This window comes from Eurosta solidaginis, chromosome 4 (genome assembly GCF_040869045.1).
Source record: "Eurosta solidaginis isolate ZX-2024a chromosome 4, ASM4086904v1, whole genome shotgun sequence".
NCBI classification, from domain to species: Eukaryota; Metazoa; Arthropoda; class Insecta; order Diptera; family Tephritidae; genus Eurosta; species Eurosta solidaginis.
This window is the reverse complement of record NC_090322.1, coordinates 19,279,550-19,304,838: the sequence shown is the minus strand read 5'-3', so window position 1 is coordinate 19,304,838 and position 25,289 is coordinate 19,279,550. Positions and strand designations below refer to the sequence as shown.

The following is a 25,289-nucleotide window of genomic DNA, read 5'->3' as shown; positions in this document are numbered from 1 at the left end:
CACCTAATAAGCAAATATGAAATCTTTTTAAAAAATCTCTGCCTAAAATTAGAGGAATCTCCATAGTGTCATCAGGCACCACATTTAAAACAAATTCATCTATTTTATTTTTAAATTTTATTTCGCATTTAATTTTTCCAAAAATCATTAATTTGTTATTTCCCAAGCCTCGATATTTTGACTGCTTGGCGACTCCGCTCACATCAAATGGCACGGCGGACTTGCGAACAAAGCCAGTTGGACTGCCAGTATCAAAGAGAGATAAACAATCCATAAATCTTTTGCACTTAACTTGTTTTGTTACATAGGCGACACTTACCATATTCATAGATCCTAACATTCGGTAGCAACGTTCTTCATCCCCATCTTCAGTGTCGGTCCCGACTGCAGCAACGGTTTTGTTCAAGTTTAGTACCTTTTTTGAGTTAGTACAACTGCGGTGGTCATGGCCCATCTTCCAGCAACGGAAACAACTTCCCACCGGCCTTTTTTCGTATGGACATTTGCTCTGAAAGTGTCCCATATGGGTGCAATTGAAGCAGCGTATTTCTGCTGCATCAGTTTCATCGTTCTTTGGCGTATTTGATTTTGATGGTTTCGGTTTTTGAACGTTGTCGTAATAGATGAGCGACGACGTTCGTATAGGTCAAGCGATTGTTTGAATTCTTTCATCGTCCTTGTGTTTATTAGGATATATATTTCCGGGGACCTGTCTTGGAGGCCATCAACTATAAAGTTGATCAGTTCAAATTCGTCGACATAGTGACAACGAGCAGCAATGTTTTCCATTTCCAACACATATCGGCGAATGCTGCTTTTTTTATCCCATTTATGAGTGGCCAACGCTTTGTATACTTCGTGACGGCTCACCACCCGACCAAATTCTCTAACCAAAAGCGATTTTAAATCTTCGTAATTTAGAACGTCTCTATACAGTAAAAGTTTAGCGTCACCGCAAAGAGAATTGCACAAGCAAGTGTACTTAAAAATGTCGTCTACATTTACCATCTGCATGACTATCAAAATTGCGAAGAAAGTCATGCACGCTATATGCTTTATTTTCACCGTCAAATTTTGTGATGGTATGTTCGATGTCCCGAAAAGTTAAACGATTTGGGATTTGTAGTCTACCGTTACCAATGGGGGTGTCGTTTCGTGCGTTTTGGAATTCACGTTTTAAGTCCGCAACGGATTTTTCCAACGTCAGGATTTCTTTTTCCTTTCTTAGGATTTCTATCCTTTTGTCCAGTTCATCTTTTATATGTTGTGGACTGTTAGACATTTCCCCGTATAATATGCCCGCAGCTTCTTCAGTGAACTCGGTTGTGGTATTGGTCATAGTGGCAGCGGTGGTGATGGCGTCGGTATTGGCAATGACAGCGGCGGTGGTGATGGCGTCGGTAGTGGCAGTGGCAGCGGTGGTAGTAGCAGTGGCAGCGGTGGTAGTAATGGCGGCGGTTTCAGCGTCGGGAATGGCGATGACAGCGGCGGTGGTGATGGCCTCTGTAGTGACAGGGACATCGGTGACAGCGGCATCGGTTACGGCAGCATCAGCAGTGCCGGAAGCACCAGAAATAATAACATCATTGGTAATGTTTTGGTTATCCGCGGTAAATGAATCATTTGTATTAATAGCTGAAGGAACGCGTACTGCAATATTGGTGGAAGGGATTTGGCCAGTCCCAACCACGTTTTTTAACAATTTCCGCAACTGCGTTGTAGCTGTTTTTGGAAATTCCACCCCAGCATCAGCCAAGATATTGGCCATTTCCTCACGAATGTTCATTTTTCAATTGTTTTTGTGGTACGTAAGTTCTTTTTTTCACACCTGAGCTATAATTCCGGTTTATTTGTAATAATAATGCCAAGGTTGGGTTTTTTACGTATATCCGTTCGCATTCAGTGCTCTATTCTCAATCAATCTTCTTCCTTTTTTTTCGTGTCTACATCATTGCCATATTTTCACATTTTTTTTAAACATCTTTCTTATAATAAGTTACCGATGTTTTTCTACAGAGGGCTGCGTCAGCTAAGCAAGAATCAAAGCGAGCACCTGATTGGCTGATCGCCAGATTCTTGCCTAAAAGACAGCGCTGCCATACTTATATTTTTCACATTACACCTTCTGCTCGTGCAGCCGATCTGACTGTTAGATGGCGTTGGCTGCAATCCATCCAGTGACTATTAGGGCCGGCACACAATTATTACTAACGACGAGTGTCAGTACCTTCATTTCTGATGGATTACATTATATTTATATTTATTGTAATACCGTCAATGAAACAAAGTTTCTTACAGAATACTAACAACAAGTACATACATTTTTATATAAAAATACAAGTATGTTACATACTAAACTTAAGAAGTTAATATGCTAAGCATTTAAAACAAGTTTAAAGATTTATAGATAACGAGCGAAAAAGATTTACGAAAGCTTCAGTGGTCATTGAAAAATCAATGACGATTGTTTGAGACAAAATATGAAATTCTCGCATAGATCTTGCAAGAGGAGCATTGCTGGCGAAATTAGTTTTAACCTTTTTGCAGTAAAAAGGGTAAGTGACTCGGAGGTTACGCCTAGGAACATTAAAAGTAATCCTTTCCATGAGAGAAGGGCAATCAAGGATCCCTTGAATAATATTGAATATAAAATTCAGCGACAACATAGACCTACGACTATCCAAAGATTGTAGGTCAATAAGCATGAGACGCGAAGCATACGAAGGGACAGGATCGTCGAATTTTAAGGTTCTTAGAGCGAATTTAAGAAACACCTTCTGAATACGTTCTATTCTTTTAATAGAAACTTGGCTATATGGCCTCCATATGAAAACTGCGTACTCAAGACGCGAGCGTACAAATGTTATATATAAAATTTTCAGAGTGTAAGGGTCAGAAAACCTAGTGGAATTCCGACGGATAAAACCAAGTACTGAGTAGGACTTTGCAATGATGAAGTCAACATGATAATTAAAGTTCAACTTCGGGTCAAAGATAACCCCAAGATCTTTTACTTCAGTAACATTGCGCAGGAAAGTGTTCGAAATGCTATAGTTCGTAATACGAACATTCAAGATTTTAGCAAACGTCAGCATTAAAGCGTTAAAGCATTTTTATATAGAGAGCATCTAAATCACTTTGTAGTTTTTCTCTTATTTCATTCCTACCATTTATTGAAATTAGTGCATCATCCGCGAATAGTTTTATGGTACTGAATTTCAATATAGACTTAATATCATTAATATGAATATTAAATAAAATTGAAGCTAGCACAGATCCTTGGGGTAAACCAATCTTAAAGTCAACTTCGTCTTCTTTGCTTACGATTTGTTAAGAAATTATCAAACCAGTCTAATTCAATGTCTTTAATACCAATGCTTGATAACTTTTGTAATAATATTTTCTGATCGATAGTTGCAAAGGCTCTTTTGAGATCAATGAAAATTGCAATGATCGACCTTTTGTTATTAAGTTGTTCTTTCCATTCACCTATAACCATATTTAAAGCTGTTTCGCAAGAATGATTCTGTCGAAATCCTGACTGTTGAGGTTTAAGTATCTTATTATTTCCTAAATATTGAACTAATTGATTTTTAACCACCAGCTCTAAAATTTTCTCATCACTAGCCAATGTATTTATTGGTCTCAGCTTCTCTGCTTTAATAGTATTTGCAACTTTTTCTATTGGGACTATAGTCTAGGTTTTCCAAATGGTTGGAGATATGCCATTGCTTAAACTTTCATTTATAATTTTAGCATAGAAAAAACCTAAATATGTGACCCGGTCTATGAAAAGGTGGCTTATGACTAAAAAAAAACCTGTTTACAGTTCTTTCTCGCAAAAAAAAAAAACAGCTGTTAACAGCGGTTTCTCGCAATATATTTTCATAAGCCACCTTTTCATAGACCGGGTCACATATGGTATTACGTCTTTCACAAAACCACCTGATAACAAATCTTTCCCCCTTCTTTTGGCTTTAAATTTACTGACAATTTTTACGACGCCATCCATGCTAACTTGGTCAAATCTAAAAACACAATCAGTTAGACTAGGTATATTGGCATCTCTATCAAATAATCTTATGTATATTACTACAAATCTCTTGAATGCTATCTACAAAATATTTATTTAAATTTTTGGCAATTTCCGATTCATTATCATATATTAAAACATTTATTACTATTTTCTTGATAGATGAAGTTTCCTTTCCCATACTTATTGCCGGTTTCAATTATTTCCACATCATTTTACTATCATGGCTATTGATATTTATTTTATGTTCCATAGTTTGATTTTTTTAATTTTCACAAGTTCTTTGTATTTTTTTTGATGTTTCTGTACTCATCCCATTATCCTCAAGTTTGCGCTAGTTTATAAATTCAAATTTATACTTATTCATATTGGCTAACTTATTGTCATACCATTTATTCATTAATTTTAATTGAACTACTTTTTCATAAGTTAGATTTTGCATAACACTCAAAATATTGGTATTAATGATAGAAACTTTATTATCCAAATTTACTCTGTCAAAATTGCTAAAATCACATATGCGCAATTGATTTGTAAGTGATTCAATATTATAGTACTCCCATGACGTAATGTTTATAGGGCTCCTTATTCTAAATTTAGGGCTTATTTTTATCTTAAATTGTATTGTTTCATGATCGGAAATCTGTTGATCATCTAACTCTTCACACACTATGACTTTAGTATTAGAAAAAAGTAAATCAATTTATGTTTTGGATACATCGGTTATACGAGTATCAAAATCAATTGTTTGATATATACAGTATGATTTAAAAATTTCAACTAATTGTATCGTCGCCCGCTTGCCAGAAGCATGAATGTGCCAAAATGAAAATGTTGGGAAATCGAGTTTCAAAGTTTATTGCTCCCTCAAAATTAGAAGAATTAGTTTCTAATGTAAAAATTTTTGTATATATTATATTCACACTATGCTCTTTCAACTGAGATAATTGCTCTGCTCGCATCCCTTCTATTTTCCGAGATTTAGCACATTCATTTTTCTGGCACAACAAAAATTTTAAAAACTTATCTAATTTATTGTTAACACAACTATACAAAAAAATTAAAAGTAGTAGGATCAGGTAATGCGACTCATGTTTTCTATACATTTAGATGCGCTGAATCCAAATACGCTATAAGAATTGGCCCAAGTGGTCATAGTATGGCCTTAACCTCAAAACACGTAAAAAAATCACTGCACATTGATTTTTTAATAATGTTAGGGCCAAGCCAAGATCTGCTAGACCAATTCTGTTGGCGGATTGGGATTCGGAGCATCACAGTACATGACAGGGTGCCGAGGAAACGGTTACTCACTTCCTCTGCGAGTGCCCAGCCCTCGCGAAATTTCGGTTCCGAACTCTAGGATGTGTTGCCGGACTTAAGGGCGTTGTCAAACTGCCGCATCAAGGACATCAGTAGGTATATTGTTTTAACAAATTGGTTTGAGTAAAACAATATGCAGGATACATCGGCATAAAAATATAATTCGTTCCTGGAGAAAGTGCATCAAAATGGCGCCTAGAGCGCTACTTGGGCCCGGGCAGCAGCACAGCAACCAACCAACCAACTTGGGAAAACATCCGAGGCTATGACTTATCGAAAGTATGTATGTAAATGAAAAAAAAAAAAAATAAAAACATTCAATTCAATTTCAATTATTACAAACTTGGAACTAGTTCTTATTTTCATCAGAATCAGAATCTTCTGAAATGTTGGGTTCGGATAAAGTGTTGCCCTCTGGATTTTTATAATAAGAACGATATTCTTGGTATAACCCGTTTTTCATACATTTTGTCTTTTAGTTTTGATTCGGAAAGAGGCAACGGCTTCGAATAAATCGGTTTACCTTCAATTAAACAACAACCTTTTCTCGGATATTCAGCTATTAAAAATTTTCATCGGTATAATTTCTTTTGAGGAATACATTATACTGCTCATCTTTTATGTATCTGAACTACCATATAGTATATCGCATGGGCAGTTTTATAGCTCCCTGGGTAAAATAATTATAAATAAAAAAATCGTCATACAATTGTATGTGAACTTCGAAAAGTTTTGGGGAGTTACGAGCTCCTCTAATAATTTGTGCCCAACCTTCAGGCACGTGTACCGGAACATCCGAACATACGAATGTGTGCTGTTCTTACTTTTTTTCAAAAATTGTTGAGCCATATCAACGAATGTATCATACAAACAGGAAAATCATTACCTTTGTTGCCAGCCAGAAACATGAATGTGCTACATTCATTTTTCTGGCTCAACTTTGTGTGATTGAATTTCACATTCGTGAAAATGGCACTGCAAATTATTGGGGTTACCATGTGCGTAGGAAGCTCTAGATTTGAGTAGAACCTAGAGAATCTAAAGGGTAATATAACGAGGCCTATAACACAAAATCGAAAAAATTGCACATTCATGCTTCTGGTTAGTGGGCGACGGTATGCTATATGTTGACATATTATTTAAGTTAATATTAAGATCGCCTACAAGAATGTTATTTACAGACAGCTCATTAGTGTGTGAAAGATTTATAATTTTTTGTAACTAGTAGAAGAGTATAAGAAATGCTATGACTTCTTATGCTACGCCTCTGCTCTATGCTCTGTTTATGTTAAGATCCGGAGCATAAGCAAAAAAGAAACTCCGGAGTAATGTAGCATGTTCAATCACTGCCTGAAACATATGTATATCTCAAGTATTTAAGTTTAATAAAAATTTAAACTAGGTTTAAAATTTCAAGTCCAAGACCCTAGCTCAGCAGGAATTGGCTTATAACTTGACCACAAATCCCTCACTAGGGTAGGCACCTTGTCGTTGGTGTGAGGGCTTAGCCGATCTCCATAGCGCCCGACTATGAGGCGGAGCTGTTTAGAACTGACATCTACGCCGTTTCGCCTCATAGGCGGGCGGCGGGATGTCGGTGACCGAGAACTGCCAACCCCCTAATCCAGGGTGTTATGCGGACCGTGCCTATTGGACGATTTGCAGCCAGGGGATAAATTCGGCTGTATTCGAACGGAGCCTTCCCGATACCGGGCCACCTCGGGAAGTATTGATGGCCTTACCACAGTAAGGGGCGCTGCTGTGGCTGACGGTTCTTTCCCCGTATATAATACTGGACCGCTGAGCCCGCCTTGTCGGGCAGGTGTTCGTACGACCAAGATGAACGACTCATTGCCAAATTGTAATAAGGAGGATGACAAGAGGAGGACTGAGTCGCAAGCCAAGGACGACAAATACGCATTAAGCAATGCGTCGGGCTCGGGGAGCAAGAGTAGTGCTGATTCAATGAACTCCGTATTGGAAAACACACAAATGAAAACGGAGTAGAAGAGTGAAGAAGGGTACGGAGCAGAGGAAGTAAAAGAGCTCTCTCGCAGTACCCTGCAGCACTAAGAATTGTCCAACGCCTGGGAGCAGTGGTCGACCCAACAGAAGTGGAGATCGAGCGCTTGGAATGGGCCCATGAGGCGGTAGAAGTAGGTTGAAAACAGTTCAAAAGGTTTGCTGCTAGAAACCCTCGGTGCTGCAACCGGTACGAGGAGGAAGAAGCTTCGAATGGCAGAATGAAGAGGCAACGTTCGGCGGAAGGCGACAAGCCTGCTTTCAAGAGGCAGAAAGGATCCAGTCCCAGAGCCGCGAGGCATGGCAGTCGCATAGACAAGACAAGTAGGCCCAAAGCTGTAAGACAGATTGGCCCTAATAGCGAGGTAGCAACTACCTCGAAAGCTGCGAGTCAGAGGGAAGTTCCAACTACGGAAGTAGGAGATAAGCCAAAAGGAGACAACGCTAAGACTCCGGATTTCTCGGAGGTGCTAAAGGGAGTTAAAGCAATCCGGCTTTCTCGGAGGTGCCAAAGGCAGTTAACACTAAGACTCCTGCTTTTCCCGAGATGATGAGTGATGTGGCAGAGCAGTCACTGACTGTGGCGCTGGTTGATCGTAGCAGTCCTTTCGGACAGATGACTGACAGGTGGAGATCTGTAGAAAGGGAACTTATGAGCTTAATGCTTAGGATGATGCGGGAACAACCCAGTAAGCCCCTTCCAACCTTTGATTCGGGGGGATGGTATAATGGTGTGAAGATGATAGCGTGCGATAACATCGCGAGCTTTCGGTGGCTGGAGGAAGTGGTTCCGAACCTCCAAAGGCAAGGCACGACCGCGCGGTTTGAGGTGGTGGATAAAGTGCAAATCCCCACGGTACCAAAAGTTAAGGTATGGATACCATGCGTGATGAAGTCGGAGGATACACTGCGACTTCTGCAGAATCAGAATCCGAACATACCGACACAGGATTGGAAGGTACTTACTGTATCTCGGCCTACGGAGGAAGGTCAGACCTACATCTTCCAAATAAACAAGCTGGCGGAGGATATATTTTACACGCAGCTTGGCAAAATGTCATTTTGCACAGATAAAATTTACATGCGGCTCAGGAAAAGAAATTCCGAGGATAAAAATCCTAACACGCAAGAGGTGGGCGAAGTCGAAAAGGACCTCAAAAGCCTAAGAGAAAAAAGACAGGTGGACGTAGCCGACGTCACCACGAAGGTGTTAGTAGAGGACTCGCACAGAGGAACACCCGGCACAACAGTTACGAGAGGCTGAAGGGGGACTCGAATACTCTAAACCAAAAGGGCAAGGGGAGGACGACGACGTCACGATGAAGCAGTGGCCGTTGAGCAAAAGAATAAGCCGGCATTTATCCTGGCGTCCTGCTACATGGCCCATGCTGCGGAGGTTTAACCGATGGAGTGCAAAAGGCTAGTACAGGAGGAAGGGCACAAAGGGCGGTTGATCATAGGCGCAAATGCAAATGCGCACCACAATGCGTGTGGAGGAGCAGATACGAACTAGAGAGGCGAATCTCTATTTTGTTACATCCTGCAAACCAATTTGCAGATAGCCAACAGGGAAATGTCCCTACATACATTGGTCCAACATCCAGTAATGTTCTGAATATTACATTGAGCTCCGAGCTGATATATAAAGGTATGATTGGATCATTCTTGATAGACCATCCTTCTCCGACCATGCGTATATTAGCTTCAGCATCCCCCTAAAGAGGGTAGAGAAGGGACGAACCTTTAGAAACCGTAGGTCAACGAACTGAAATTCCAGAAACATGTAGAAACAAAACTGGGACAACCCAAAGAGGTTGCTAATGTAGAGGAACTCGAGGAGTCGAATGAATTCCTAACAAGGACGCTTATGACTGCGTATAACAAAGCTTGCCCTCTAAGAAGATTCAGAGGAAAAGCAAAGCCGCCATGGTGGAGCAATGAGCTGAGTCTTCTAATAAGACAGAAAAAAGAAATGTTTAAGCTCGCAAAGACCGCGGAAAGCGAAGCGTGTCGAGACGTGTACAGGGATCTACTGAGGATCTACAAGCGTGAAATTACCAAGGCGAAGAGAAACTCCTGGAGAAGTTTCTGTACGGACATAGAGTGCTCCAGCGAAACAGCACGGTTGAAAAAAGTCCTAGCAAAGGGAAACATAGTGCCAGGGACTAATAAAGAAAGAGAACGGGGAATGGTCACGTAATAGTGAGGAATCCCTTGAGGTGCTTCTCGACACACATTTCCCATCCGGAGACGGTTTAGAAGAGCCAGCAGACATCACTCACACTTCGATTACGGAGCTAGTAGTGCCGGGCTTGGTGACCGATACCACGATCGAGTGGGCAGTGAAGACGTTTTCTAAGTTTAAATCGCCTGGCCCAGATGGTATATTCCCGGCCATGCTACAAGTCTCAAGTAGGGCGGTCGCGGAATGGCTTAAAATAGTATTCGATTGGTGCATAGGACTGAGTAATGTACCGCACTCTTGGAGAACTTCTCGTGTAGCTTTCCTACCAAAGGCGGGAAAGATCGGTCACGTGTATGCCAAATTATATATACCCATTAGCTTAACATCATTTCTGCTCAAACCTTTGAGAGGCTGATAGATGTGTACATAAAGTCCAACGTGGATGAAAAGCTGCTCTCCACAACACAGCATGCGTACACCAAAGGCAAGTCGGTAGACACCGCATTGCATAGGGTGAGCATAGAGAAATCCCTGGAATATAAGGAGTATGCTCTAGTAGTCTTCTTGGACATCGCCGGGCCTTTCAATAATGTTGCAAAATGGGCGATTATAGATGGTCTTAATTACATTAAAGTACATCCAGCCTTAACCAGATGGATCGGCTGCATGTTAAATTGCATGAAGATTGCATCACAATGGGGATTGTACGAGGTCACGAAATCAGTGGACAGGGGCACGCCGCAGGGAGGGGTGCTATCACCTCTGCTGTGGACGCTGGTCATCAACCAACTGCTCAGGCGATTCGATGAGGGACCCGTTAAACTTACGCCTTACGCAGATGACGTTGCAATTGTCATAAGTGGAAAGTGCCTTCCAACGATTAGTTCTTTGATGGATCGGGAACTTCGGGATATTCATACCTGGGCATCTAATGTCGGGTTGAAAGTCAATGCGGAGAAGACGGATATTGTCTTGTTTACAAAGAGGTACAAGGTCCCAAATTTGACCAGACCTGTTAGGGGGTGACCTTAAACGAGAAACCTTGCACAAAATATCTAGGAATCATCCTAGACAGTAAGCTGTCATGGAAGCTCAAATTGGGGGAGAGGGTGAAGAAGGCCTCAACGGCACTTTATGCATGTAAAAGAATGCTGGGGTGTACGTGGGGCTTATCGCCCTCTCTTTCTCATTGGGGTTTTACAGTGATTGTAAGCTCTATTCTATGCTATGGAGTTCTAGTTTGGTGGAAAGCCATACAAAAAACAACATACCTCAAAAAATTAGAGGGGGTATGCAGACTATCGATGCTTAGCATTACGGGAGCCCTGAAAACAACCCCGACGGCTGCACTGTATTCCATTCTGCACATTCCACCTGTAGACCTGTTAGCAAAGAACATAGCATTAACAACTGCAACCAGGCTCGGTGCTTCGGGGCAGCTTGAGCGCCGACCATATGGCCGTAGTAGTATAGCGTCATCAATCACAAGACGAACAGACTACCTGATTACCTATCTGTGCTTCGAGGGAGATCTTCAGGCCACAACTGAGATGGCGGTTGAAGCAAGGGTGCCCAAATGGCGGAAGAGGCGATACATGTGTACACAGATGGTTCCAAAGTAGTGGAAGGAGTAGGGTCTGCGGTATTCTGTGCTGATCCGGAAATAAGCAGATCCTACAGGCTGCCGGGTTACTGTAGCGTTTTCCAGCGGAAATATTAGCCGTAATCAAAGCAGTAGAAACCCTGGAAGAGAATAGCTTAAGCTGCTACCGTGTTAACTTTTATTTTGACAGTCAAGCAGCAATTAAGGCAATAATCTCGCATAGCACAGCATCTAAATGCGTGTTAGAGTGTAAGCAGTCTCTGGAGAGAATCGGGAAAGGGAGAAGCACACATCTATATTGGGTCCCAGGGCATATGGGAATAGATGGGAATGAAAAAGCCGATGAACTAGCTAAACAGGGCGCATCCCTTGAAGCTTGCTCCGTAGAGGTCCCAATTAGACCGGGCGAGAGGTGCTGTAACGACACCCTAAGCGCAACTCACCACATCAAACATACATCAGCTGTTCATGGACTAGTTGACCGAATGCAACCCAGCGCGTGAGAGGCTCGGGCATTATAAATTCATACTTGCTGTAATTCGTGTCGTGAGAAAATACAATTGAGTCAATATAAATTGTTAAATAATATTTTACATATATTTGCCTACATTTTAATGCAAAGTGAAACTTAGAATAAAGCGACACAATAAAATTTCAATATTCCGACTTTTTATTTGGCACACGTTGGAGGTAACTATAAAAAGCGTATTCTAGATGGCGACCGTGGCAGGACGGGCCAGCCGCGAGCTAAAATTAAAAGAACACGTGGCCGTGGACACAAAATGGTGCCGTACGCCACCATCTCTCAGTTTTTCATGCCATTGACAAACAACATATTCACGCTTTAGTACGGGAATACCGAAAATTTTAATAAGCACCTAAAATAACCTCACTTTTTGTGACTGCGGCGCGGGATCACCTAAAATAACCTTAATTTTTGTGACTGCGGCGCGGGAGCACCTAAAATAACCTTGCTTTTTATGACTGCGGCGTGGGAGCACGTAAAATAACCTTACTTAATTACACCAGTGATTTTGTGCGACCAGTACTAGTCCCAAAAGGACCGTTTTTCCAATTATGTTAATTTATAAACTTGAAACTACGTTAGTTTAAATTAAGTGACTAAGTCTACAATGCTAACTTAAACTTAACACCTTTCGTTTATATAAATATTTTGTGCGAAGAGAAAAAAATCACTTTTGTTAACTAAAGTTAAGAGTTAAAAATACGATTAATCAAAACTACTTCACTACAACTACTTTTGTTTAAAAATACTACTAATTTTTCACATTTAATTCTACTTGGCCTAAAACCACTTACAACCACAATTTTTTTTTTCAAATTAGTACTAACTACTTCTGCTTAAAACTAGTGTTAAAATTATATTTGTTTTATATAATTGGTAAAATGCTAAATGAAAAATATTGCATAAATATTAAACACATCTATTCGAACATACTACACTTGTTTTGCTTGCATGTGTACAATTATTATTACACACGTATATTTTCTTTTGCATGTGAACTTTACAGGTTATGTATGTTATAAAGTGATTTAAAGTGAATCCAAAGTGCAATTTTTGCAAACGGTATTTCCCTAAACTACTAACGGGTTCCCTGAACCTATTTTTCAGTCTTTTACAAATATGTTTTTTCAAATGTTCGGGTATTTTTGACCTATTTCCAGGTACATATTGTACATATTGTAAAGTTGGGATTTTTGCGATTTTTTTTATATAAAACGGTGGTTCCGTGAAAAACCAATTAAAATTTTTTAATAAAGCGGTGCGTCCGTGATTACCACTAACTATATACTTTTGAACCAATTTCAAATTCAGTTACTTCCTACAGATTTTTCATGTCAATAGTGCAGCGTCAATTAAATTTTCCACTAAATTTCTAAATATTTCGTCAGCGACAATTCACTGTAAATAAGCTCCTTTTTTTCAAATTTCTTTTTGCTCAACATTTCAGCTTCAAATATAAATTTGGAAATTCAAACAAGTGCTTCATTAATTTCATAGTTTGAACTGAATTCTTTTTGCTATTCTGATAACTACATATGTGCAACCTCAGAAATAGGAAGCAAGTGCAAAAAACTTCAGATTCAGAATCCGATTCAGATAAGTCAGCTTCAAGCTACGGCAGTTTAACTTCATCTTCGACAGAAACAGTCACAAACCAGAAAAATAAATTATCTTTGTCGACAGATTTCGCAGGCCTCGAAGATTCCTCTATAAAAATTCAACTTCTCTCAACCCGGATCCAAATCTTAACGATACAAACAGTGCAAAATTAACTTCACCCTCTTCTAATTAAAGTCAAATCCTGACGATTCAATTAGCACAAACGTTGCCTCACCTTCTTCTAATTCAGCTTCAGATCTTAACGATCAAATAATGGCAACACTTGAGGAAAAGAAAACTTTCATTAGCATGTGTGCTACTTCGAGTAGAGAAAACTACAGCGGTGATCCGCTAGCACTTGAGACCTTTATAGACAAAACTGAATTACGTGAAGAGTTGCCGATGAAACTTTAACTGGTACTTTTATAGCATTCTTAAAATCAAAACTGGAGGGTAAAGCTTGTGAAGCAATACCGACGCAAGTAACTTCAGTTAACGAAATTAAAGTAGCTCTACGTAATAGGATAAATGAAATAGGAGAAATGAAATGAACTGAAATGAAAACCAGACAACTCGAAGGTTGTGGCTGGAAGAATCGCGGCGTTACAAGTAAATAACAACAACTATACTGATTTTGCTAGACGTATTGAGGAATTTTCGGACTCGTTGGAGCGTTCGTTAATTATCGAGGGTATAACCCAGGCTAAAGCGCATGAAATGGCTGTTGAGCAAACTGTAAACGTTTGCCGGCTGAATGCAAAGTCAAGCCTCGTTAAGTCAATTCTCGCTTCTACTTCATTCACCGACTCCAAAGATGGCGTAGCAAAATTAATAGTTGAACAGTCTAACGAAGTTAAGGAACGCCAAGTACTTGCTTTCAGGTCTCGCGGTAACAGCAATTTTCGAAATTTTCAAGGTGGCTATCGGGGACGTAATTTTTCCAATCAAAATAATCGTAACTTTAATAGTTACAGGCAAAATATGCAAAATTTCAATAACGTTTACAATTCAAACCGTGACAGCCAACGTCAAAATTTTCGTTCTTCAAACGGTAACCGGTATCAGGGCAACAACAGCAACAACAGTAGTAATAAAGATCGCGCGAATAATGCGAATCGACGAACTTCCACTCCTAGGAGTAGGAACAACGCAAACCTGCGTGCTTTGAACGCTCATGCCCCTCAGGAGCGAACACTGGGGGAGCAAGAGATTTACGATTAACCGATTCTTCTAAAAAAATTTCTACAAAAATATTTACTATCTAAATCTTAATTTCTCAGACTTTATCCAATTAAACATAATTGGATCTAACAAATGTTGCACCTTTTTAGTCGACATTTCATTAATTAAAATATCATGCATTAACAAAAGTTTATCATTCAATGATAATGATATAATTAATATTACGGGAGTTACTTCAGATGTGGTTCCTACCTTGGGAACGTTCACAACAAATTTACATTTTTCAAATTTTTATACTCAGCTGAGCAGAGCTCAGAGTATATTAACTTTGTTCGCATAACGGTAATCCGTAACGGCATAAACTAATCGAGATAGATATAGACTTCTATATATCAAAATGATCTGGGCGGAAAAAGAAAATCATTTAGCCATGTCCGTCCGTCCGTAAACACGATAACTTGAGTAAATTTTGAGGTATCATGATGAAATTTGGTACGTAGGTTCCTGGGCGCTCATCTCAGATCGCTATTTAAAATGAACGAAATCGGACTACAACCACGCCCACTTTTTCGATATCGAACATTTCGAAAAGCCGAAAAGTGCGATAATTCATTACCAAAGACGTGTAAAGCGATGAAACTTGGTAGTTGCGTTGACCTTATGACGCAAAAAAGAAAATTAGTAAAATTTTGGACAATGGGCATGGCACCGCCCACTTTTAAAAGAAGGTAATTCAAAAGTTTTGCAAGCTGTAATTTCGCAGTGGTTGAAGATATCATGATGAAATTTGGCAGGCACGTTACTCCCATTACTATATGTGTGCTTAATAAAAATTAGCAAAATCGGATGACGAACACGCCCACTTAAAAAAAAAAATTTTTTTTAGTCAAATTTTAACAAAAAATTTAATATCTTTACAGTATATAAGTAAGTTATGTCAATATTCAACTCCAGTAAGGATATGGTGCAACAAAATACAAAAATAAAAGAAAATTTCAAAATGGGCGTGGCTCCGCCTTTTTGCATTTAATTCGCCTAGAATACTTTTAATGCCATAAGTCAAACAAAAATTTACCAATCCTTGTGAAATTTGGTAGGGGCATAGATTCTATGACGATAACTGTTTTCTGTGAAAATGGGCGAAATCGCTTGAAGCCACGCCCAGTTTTACATTAGAAGCAAATACCCATTATTACAAAACCATTCCACATTAATCGATATACAGAAGAACTATGGTGACAAAATGTACAATACCATCGCTAGTTTCCTTAAACAATGTAAATTGAAACTATAATTATCAAAGTACACTGAAGAATTGGCGTTGGCGTTTTAGCTTTCGAGCTGGCCAAATAATTCGAATATTATTCGACCTTCATCCGGTATTATTATATACGCGCAATGAAGTAACTTAAATATAAAAAAAAAAAATAACAAAATTGCCGGAAGTTAAGCTGATGTATGTTTGAGTTCATCACTTTAACATATTGTCGGGCAAGAAGAAGCCAGCAGAATTGATCACTCTGCCGACTTCTTCTTCCCAAAGGAGGGTAATGTAACGACACCCTAAACGCAACTCACCACATCAAACATGCATCAGCTGTTCATGGACTAGTTGACCTAATGCAACCCAGCGCGTGAGTGGCTCGGGCATTATAAATTCATACTTGCTGTAATTCGTGTCGTAAGAAAATACAATTAAGTCGATATAAATAATATTTTACATATATTTGCCTACATTTTAATGCAAAGTGAAACTTAGAATAAAGCGACACAATACAATTTCAATATTCCGGCTTTATATTTGGCAAACGTTGGAGGTAATTATAAAAAGCGTATTCTAGAGTGCACATGATCGACCAAGCGGGAAAGGCGTGGGTTCAAGCGTGGGGCTGTAAAGTGTCGAAATTATGTGTAGGTCTTACAACCTTAGACTAACAAAGTTGCTTCTATCATTAAAAAGAGAGGACTGTAGACTCATTACAGGTATTCTGACTGGACACTGCCTTCTGGCGTCACATGCCTTTAAATTAGGCTTGGTCAGTGAAGCAGATGTAGGAAGTGCGGGTTGGAGGAGGAAACGATCGAGCACGTTCTGTGCTCGTGCCCTGCACTTGCCAGGCTAACATCATGTTTCCACCAAATGCAAACACCGTGCTTGCCTTCGAAGAGCGAGTTTAAGGGCAAACACAAGTCGAAACACTTGTCAAATTCCATACAAAAATCGAAACCCAAACTCATTCCAAACCCATCTTTGAAAGAGTGTTTGTGTTGGGTTTGCATACTTTTTATTATTAACTGGTGGCAATAATGTTCATTTATGTCAATTGTTTCTCTTGTTTTCATATTCTGCGATTGTCTATGACAATGTCAAAAATGTTAAAAAAGTTAAAAAAGGTAAAAAAAGGTAAAACCATAAATATGGAGCAAATAAAAACTAAATAAAAACTAAATAAAAAAAATAAAAACTAAAATACTATGGACGCCTACAGCAGACGAGGCGTTTATAAACCTCTGAGAGGAAAAGGCCAGCAAGTTGCGTGGGTCACGCAAAAATTCTCATATATATGGAGAAATGGCCCAGTCATTGGCAGCATTGGTTGGTGGCATTCGTTCCATCGATATAAAATACACAATTTTACAATGAGATACAGGTAAGAAATATTGGGCAGTGATCTAGGACAGCAGCTGACTCTTTAAAAAATAGCTAAAATTCAGGTGCAACCAAATCATGAAAAATACTACAAGCACATGAAAACTTACAACCTTCTTTTGCATATTTCTTGAGAATTATTATGGATATCGGGCTCCCTACAATGAATTCGAGATCCTGTACCCGCGTCTCTAGGTATCACTCTAGTTAACTTTTCAAGAGTCAACCGCAGTCCTAGACCATTACCAAATATATGTACATATTTGAGTAATGTTCTAGAACCGTGGCCGAGCCCTAAAAAAATAGCAAAAAATCCGGAATCCCAGACACGCTGTTTGGCCCCAGGATCTCGAATCTGAAAGCGGATACCCGCTATCTCTAATACTTCTCGGGATATTTGCAAAACAAAATTGAAGTTTTCATGTGGTTCTTGTATTTTTGTTGTTCACAGCAAAAAAATTTGTGATGAGTATCAGATATATCAGGTTTTCGCCTTCGGATTCGATATCCTGGGGCCAAAATGCATATCTGTGTACCATTTTCGGATTTTCGCTATTTTTTTAGGGCCCGGCCACGGTCCTAGAATATTACATATTTGCACATAACTATTAATTTGAGTGTTATGCGGACAATTTTTTCAGCAAATGCAAAGGAACGCAAGGAACAGGCTATTCTCCTGCTTCTTGGAAGCACTATGCACGAATTCATCATATTATAGGAAACGATCGCATAAATAATGTTGAAGCTATTGTTATGGATAGTATACGAGGTAATTTTATTAATCGAGACAGATATTGTCATTAATATTTGTAAAATACAAAAATTAGTATGGTAAACTTTTAATTTGTCGGCCGACAAGACCAAAAAATGTGGAAAGGGATATTGAATGACAGGTATAAATAACATCGACCGCACTTTGTAATATATCCCTGGTTTGGTCTCACTGTTTTTTTTATAATTGAAAAAACTTTCTAAACGTTTGATGGGGCTTAAACCCAGAACCTTTGGTGTGGTAGGCGGAGCACGATACCACCACACCACGCCGGTCGCTTCTTGCAGTAGCTATCGCTAAAACGATCGCCAAAAATCTAATAGGCCAGTCATTATAGGGGGTTCACCTCCGAATGTGAGATACCCTCAATATTATCGCCTGAAAACTTGCATCCTGAAACTATTCTCAAAATTAAACAATAAGTGGAAGTTCGCAAGTTTTAAATTCAGGGGTCAAAGGTCACAAAAATCTATTCTTTCTCCTTTTTTTTTGTAAATATCTCGATTTCTAGAAGTTTTTCGCTAATTATTATTTATATTATCAATATTGTAGAGAATTAAATTCTCTACAACCTTTGCATTTAAAATTTTTTCATATCTCGAATTTTTTTCGAGGTAGAGGTCGGAAATCGAAATTTTTGAAAAACGACGGTGATAGGTACTTTAAGCTGTAATTACTTCGGAATGGCTCCACCGATTTCAAAGATCTTGTTACCGTTGGAAAGGTATTTAAATTTTTTGGTTTAAAGCTTTATTTTTGAAAAAAGATAAGTTTCAGTGTAATCAACAACTCTAGCATCTATGTTTTTGAAATACCTTTCCAAGGGTAACACTATGCTTTTTCATATCGATGGTCGAGTGCACCCTTATTCGAAGTGACAAATTGAAAAATTTTCAGGAGTTCTGATTTTGTATTTTTGAAACAATTGCCATGTATATATAAAACACATATTTCCACTTTTACTTACTTACTTACTTAATTGGCGCTTAACCGTCTAAACGGTTATGGCCGTCCAACAAGGCGCCCCAGTCGCTCCTTCGCTCCGCCAACCGGCGCCAATTGGTCACACCAAGTTAGTTTAAATCGTTTTCCACCTGGTCCTTCCAACGGAGTGGGGGCCGCCCTCTACCTCTGCTTCCATAGGCAGGTTCCGATAGAAACACTTTCTTGGCCGGAGCATCATCTTTCATTCGCATAACATGGCCTAGCCAGCGCAGCCGCTGCGTTTTAATTCGCTGGACTATGTTGATGTCTGCGTATAGCTCGTACAGCTCATCATTAAATCTTCTTCGGTACTCGCCATCGCCAACGCGTAGAGGTCCATAAAGGGGAGTACATCTTGAAGCCCAAGGTGTGATTGGGTTTCGAGTGGCGATCTCAGCTATCATTAATTTCCTCAATAAAAAGCCTTGAGTCCCCTCGAGACCCTTAAGCCGAAATGTACCCAATTAAAGCTTCCCATGCAACAAACAATTATTGCCAGTCATGAAAAATCAATGGGGACTGACAGCTGAGATCACGACTCAAAACCAATCAACCTTGGGCTTCATGATGTTCTCCCCTTCTCAAATAGGAAGGTTCGTTTGGTTTGTTGCTCTAGTTTTGCACACTTCCATACTAGGCAGTGTTTTTTTTTTGTTTGTTGTATGTACATGCATGTCATTGTTTTAAGTTAGTAAATGTTTTAAAAATAATTCGCCTGCCAGTAGCTGTTTTATATTTAAAAACAATCGTTTATGCAAATTGATTATCATAAAAAATATAGTCAGTTACATATTTGGATTGAATTTGTTGCTTTTGTTTTGAACAACTCTATATATTGCCTTAAAATGTATATGCATTTTTCCACATTAATTTGCATTGAATTTGTTGCTTTTTTTTTGAACAACACTATATATAGAATTAAAATGTATATCCTTAGCTTAATGTGAAAATGTGTTAAGTCACTTTTTTTGAAAAATTGTATTTTAATGCAGTTTTAAAACTGAATTCAAAATAAATCGATCACAAGAAAAAAATATTTTAATTTTTACGTGTTATTTGCAATGATGTGTAAATGTGCTAAGTCGTCAACTGTTCAAAAAAAATGTGCTAAGTCAACCAGTCAATAATATTAATTTAATTACGAGTCATTTCCTTGTGCGCGCATTTTATTTACTTATTTAATTCATTGAGTCTAAAAATACATGCTTTGTTATATTAACGATAAAGACACTCCCCGAAGGCTTTGGGTTGATGGTCCTTTGCTGCATATAGATCCGGTACGTTCCGGTAACAAAGCACTATTAAAGTACTAGTCCGACCATCTCGGGAACGATTTATATGACCACATTAAATCTTTTAGGTCATCCCGTCCTCCCACCCCTATTTCCATGAGGAACTTTGGGTCGAGCCTCGGCTGTCAATGAAACAGAATTCGCCACGGGTAGGTGAGGTTGGCAATTGGGTTGGAGAAGCTTTATATATATTGCGCTGGGAACCCCTTGAGAGGGTTGCCTACACAACCCCTTGAAATTGGATTCACCCAATTGAGACATACTTTTGGTGTTTGATAAATGTTTTGCGCTGACCATAATCTACTTCAATTCTTACATGTCGATAACTACATGCTTTGTTACAGACTAGTTAAAAATAGAAAACAATTCAAGCTTAAACTTATATTAGCTGTTATTAAATTTAAGAACACTACTGAATCGATTTGCTAGATGTATAGTCCTAGTTATAGGTTCATTCATAGCATAATTCGATTTATTAGTTATTTAGATAAATAATCTATTATGCCGAAGATCACGCATTGGAATATATGGAATGAACAAATTAGATAAATCAGAGCAATTCGTGCTAAGGTATTACATTATAGGCAAGCATGAGTGATATTCAAGTTGTTCTGTCATGCAGAGCCTGAAGACCAAGCAATTTGCACCTGCTGGTATATGATGGGAGGCCGTCTGGCCAGTGAAGCATACGTAAAGAAATTTTTGTAAAAAATGTGTGAACTTTCTCAATTCTATAGGAGTTATATTCATAGAAAGGATTCCATATTCTAGAGCAATATTCAAGACGACTTCCTTCTGACCAAGGATATATAAAGTGCCTTCAACGTCATAGGGTCCTTAAAGTCACTGGTGTTACTTCTACTGAACTCAACCATTGCAACAAATTTTGAAACAACGAAGTCAATGTGACTAGAAAAAGAGAGTTTGGAGTAAAAATTACACCCAAGTCTTTACTCTCTTGACGACACGATTAAGAGATTTAGCATTTAGTTTGTAGATAAAGTATGTGGCAGTTGTCTTTTTGCAATAAGACACAACACAGCATTTGTTTGAATTTAAATATAAATTATTGTCTGTGCACCATCCGGCAAAGGAGTCCAGATCTGAACCGTTAGAAATAGTTTGACAAATAAATAGTATTTTTTGTGAAATATATAGTTTTAGTGTTTTATTTCAATCATTAAAAGTGGGAAGTGAAGGGAAAACATATTGAGTAAAAACTGCTAAGTCAGGAGAAAAAATTTGTTATGAGCGCGGAAATTGTGCTAAGTCATAAAATAGCTGCTGGGTTGGCATACAAGCTTCTTCAAAGTATTGCAAGTAAGGTATCGTCATTCACAGTTTTGAAAAAAGAAGGTTATTTCAAAAGTTATTCATTTTTTTTCGTCTCCTGTAAAATTCGTAAAAGTTGACTGACCACATTTTCACATTAAGCTAACGATATGAATTTTGACACCTTCAGACTTATGTACAAATGTATTAAATATACCAGAATGTAGAAAAACCTTAAAATAGCTTTCTGTCGACACCAAACTGGTTAAAGAGTTCATGCGAACAGATAGTTTAAATCAGACGAAATTTTTTTGGGAATGTCCAGTTCCAGTCCGTATATATGTAAACATATCTTTGTATATAGTTTATTTTGATAATTTTTGTAGCTAGTTCGTTTAAACTTAACCTGCGGTTAGTGACGGAGCGCGCAACCGGCGTTGATGGCTACGTAGCTCGTCACAATGGTGCGCCCCACATCCATAGGTAAGCCCAGAATGTGTATGTGTGTATGCTGTGTATGCATATAGCCTATAGCGCATTCATACATATTCTATGCTAGCTTAGTTGAGAATATTTTTTGCGTAATATGTGGCGAGCTAAATAGGGGTGAAATGACACCGAAAGGCTTCCTACAGATCAAGTGCCACCACTAACGGCGTAATAAGAGCGATTTGGGTTCAGCCACAGGTCATTATTGTAGTAAGGGAGCAGGAATGGGGTGAGTCGATGTTTTTCACCTGCCTGATGCCTCATAGTCTAGATCTGTCTACCTAAGAAGGACATATACATTTTTGAGCAAAACGGCGACCGAAACAACATTAACGCTAAAGCCCAGAGAAAGCTTGTCGAGTTGCTTTGAGGGTTAACACAAGATTGTCACAGCTGACCTCAACTTGCCCACATCATCAGCACAGAAATGGTTCTCTAGTGAGGTGATTGATTTAAGGACCTCTCTAAATAAATGAACGATACTGTGCGTTTCAGCAAACAAACACACGCAAGTGGATAAATTGTACAAGCAAACTTACCGAAATATTCCCTTAATCCGTTCCTTATAACCTCTCCTTCAGATCTGTCATTTAAATTATTGTGCGAGCTAAATAGGGGTGAAATGACACCGAAAGGCTTCCTACAGATCAATACACCACGAACGGCGTAATGAGAGCGATTTGGGTTCAACCACAGGTCATTATTGTAGTAAGGGAGCAGGAATAGGGTGAGTCGATGTTTTTCACCTGTCTGATGGCTCATAGTCTAGATCTGTCTACCTAAGAAGAACATTACATTTTTGAGCAAAACAGCGACCGAAACAACATTAACGCCAAAGCCCAGAGAAAGCTTGCCGAAATATTTCATTAACCCGTTCCTTATAACCTCTCCTTCCGGTCTGTCATTTAAATTATTGTGACTTTGGGGGCTGCGCCTGGCATCTCGCTGCATATCCACAAGCCAATTTTCTAGGACAGGGTCCTTCTCGTCCATCAAAAATTGTGTAAAGCGCATGCTGCAGAAATTATGACATTTGCATTTTTGATATGATTATCAATACCTTTTCCAATTCTTCTAAATCTAAAATATAAAGAAATTTGTATTAGGACTGAAAGGGATTTCCGTTTTTATTATGTATATTCACCTGGCTTTGTAATGGCCGAAAGCATTTTCAACAACTCGTCGACACTTGGATAACCTATAATTAAACAATTTCTGTTCAGCCAAGTTTTCTATGTTGTACGGGTATGACTTCATGACATATTGCGAGAGATGGAACGCGGAGTCGCTTATAATATGCACTGGTATTTTTGTGCGCCCATGATACTAGCTCATTTCATCGAGAAGTGGACATTCCTGCAGCTCCCGCTTGAGAGACGACCGCTCAAATATACTCGAGTCATTACATCTTCCCGGGCTACCACAGTGGATGTACATGAATCGGTATTTTCCGTCCACCAAAGCCAAAAGCACTCCGGAATACCAACCCTTATAATTGTAGTAGTCGACAGCTTTTTCTTTTTTGGGGTGTATCTCTATGTGGCAACCATCTGTATTAGATAACGAATTGTGGTTAAACTGTTTTCCATGTTGTTATTAATTTGCTTACCTTTGGCTCCAATACATTGTGGATACCCATTGCATTGAAGTCTGCTACGCTTTGCTCTATCCCAGTCCTTGTGAGGGGGAAACTTTTGAAATATTCCGGCGCCATGCACGCCCAGACTTCATTGCAAAACTCAATTAAAATTTTGCAAACAGTAGCTTTGCCTACTCCAAACAAATTTGCAATCGATCCATATTCACTGGAAGATCCCAGTGCATATAAAGCAATTGCAACACGCTTCTCTAAAGGAATCGCATTCCTATAATTTTTGTCCTTCTTCATTTCATTTAAAGGCGATTGCATAACTTGTCGAAGCTGGATCGTGTCATTCTAAAGTTTTCCTTAAAAAACTTTGGGCCGTTCTTCTGGCAGTCCACCTCCCAAAAGGTACTTGAATGTTCCATACACTTTGCGAGCGTATTTCAATTTCGGTTAAACATGCAGCTATAGTCAATAACATTTTATTATAAAGAACTTTTCGTTTTAAATAGTTCATTGTCACTTCGCTATCCATTATTTTAAAAAATAATGGCACAATCATCATGATAAATTGAATTTTATACGTTTGAACACAATTTACCTCAAACACGCAGTGGAAATAGTTGACAACTATTTCAAACCCAAAACTGGCAAACACGGTGTTTGAGTTTGGTGGAAACAGCATATAAGACTCCAGCTATTAGGAGTGATACAGCTGTCAGATATAGAAGCAGCAAGTGGCTTAAGTCTTAGAAAGCTTCTAGTATTTGCCAAGGCGACGGAGTTATTTTATAACATAGGTCTTGGTTTTTGATAGGCTTTTTCAGTTTGGTCGATAAAGCAAACTTCTGGTAACACTACGGACTCAATCAGTCTATGTGAGGTCCTCATGGACCGGCCAGTTCAACCTAACCTAACCTAGGTTACTACAATTTTACTGGGAAACAAACAAAAGAAAGCTCTAGATATTTTGTTATAATGTGATATTAACACTTCCATGCAAAGCAAAAAAAATATCTAAATTCTGCCACTTAGTAAATTAACAAGTCCAAATTAGAAGGGACTTTGCGCAGTGTAAATGTGTTCAAAATATAAAAGAGTAAATTAAAGATCAAATCTCAATATGACTGGACCATAAAGCGAACTGATATTTCTAAATATATTTCAATTATATTTTGAAAGTTATTTTTTAGGAAATATTAAGTAGGCGACTTTATTCTTTCACAGTGAACTTTATAGATATGTATTATGTATATGTTTTTTAAATTAATATGTTCTTTAAAAATGCTAAAAAGTTTTAAGACCCTGCTCAAGTTAAACCTTACTCGGCTTTTAAGTAGCCGCTTCCCAAGGCAGCCGGTTCTATGTACCGGAGCGACTCGGGAGTTTTCCTGACCAAGGACTGTCATTTCAGTGTAACCCCATTTAATTTGTTGCGTCCCTCCCACAAATTTTCATCCTCTCAGCAGCTTCTTGCAGCGGGACTGCGCCATACTCTCTTGCTCCGGGAAGGTATCGAACCCAATCCGGGTCCGTCTCCTGACCCCGGTCCTGAGAAATGGTTTTGCTGCGTCTGCCGGAAAATAATGGTTTTAGGACGGTCATACTCTTGTGAGTGTGTCACGTGTATGGGATGGTTGCATCGGACAGGTTGTTGTGGGCTAGATCCCAAAACCCGACGTCCTCGTAACTTTTATAAATCTTTTGTGGCCCTTGCTGTTCACGCCCAAGGGCGTCCCGCAGTCTACGCCTTAGCGCCCCTAACTACCTTC

At 38.9% G+C, this 25,289-nt stretch overlaps 1 protein-coding gene and 1 pseudogene across 1 annotated transcript in view; one reads left to right on the top strand and one right to left on the bottom strand.

Annotated features, from left to right (window-relative positions):
• Positions 1-25,289, top strand: part of LOC137248420 (zinc finger protein 729-like) — a 417,415-nt gene that overhangs the window by 338,470 nt on the left and 53,656 nt on the right. The gene's annotated exons all lie outside the window — the stretch shown is intronic.
• Positions 22,925-23,942, bottom strand: LOC137247546 (uncharacterized; annotated as a pseudogene).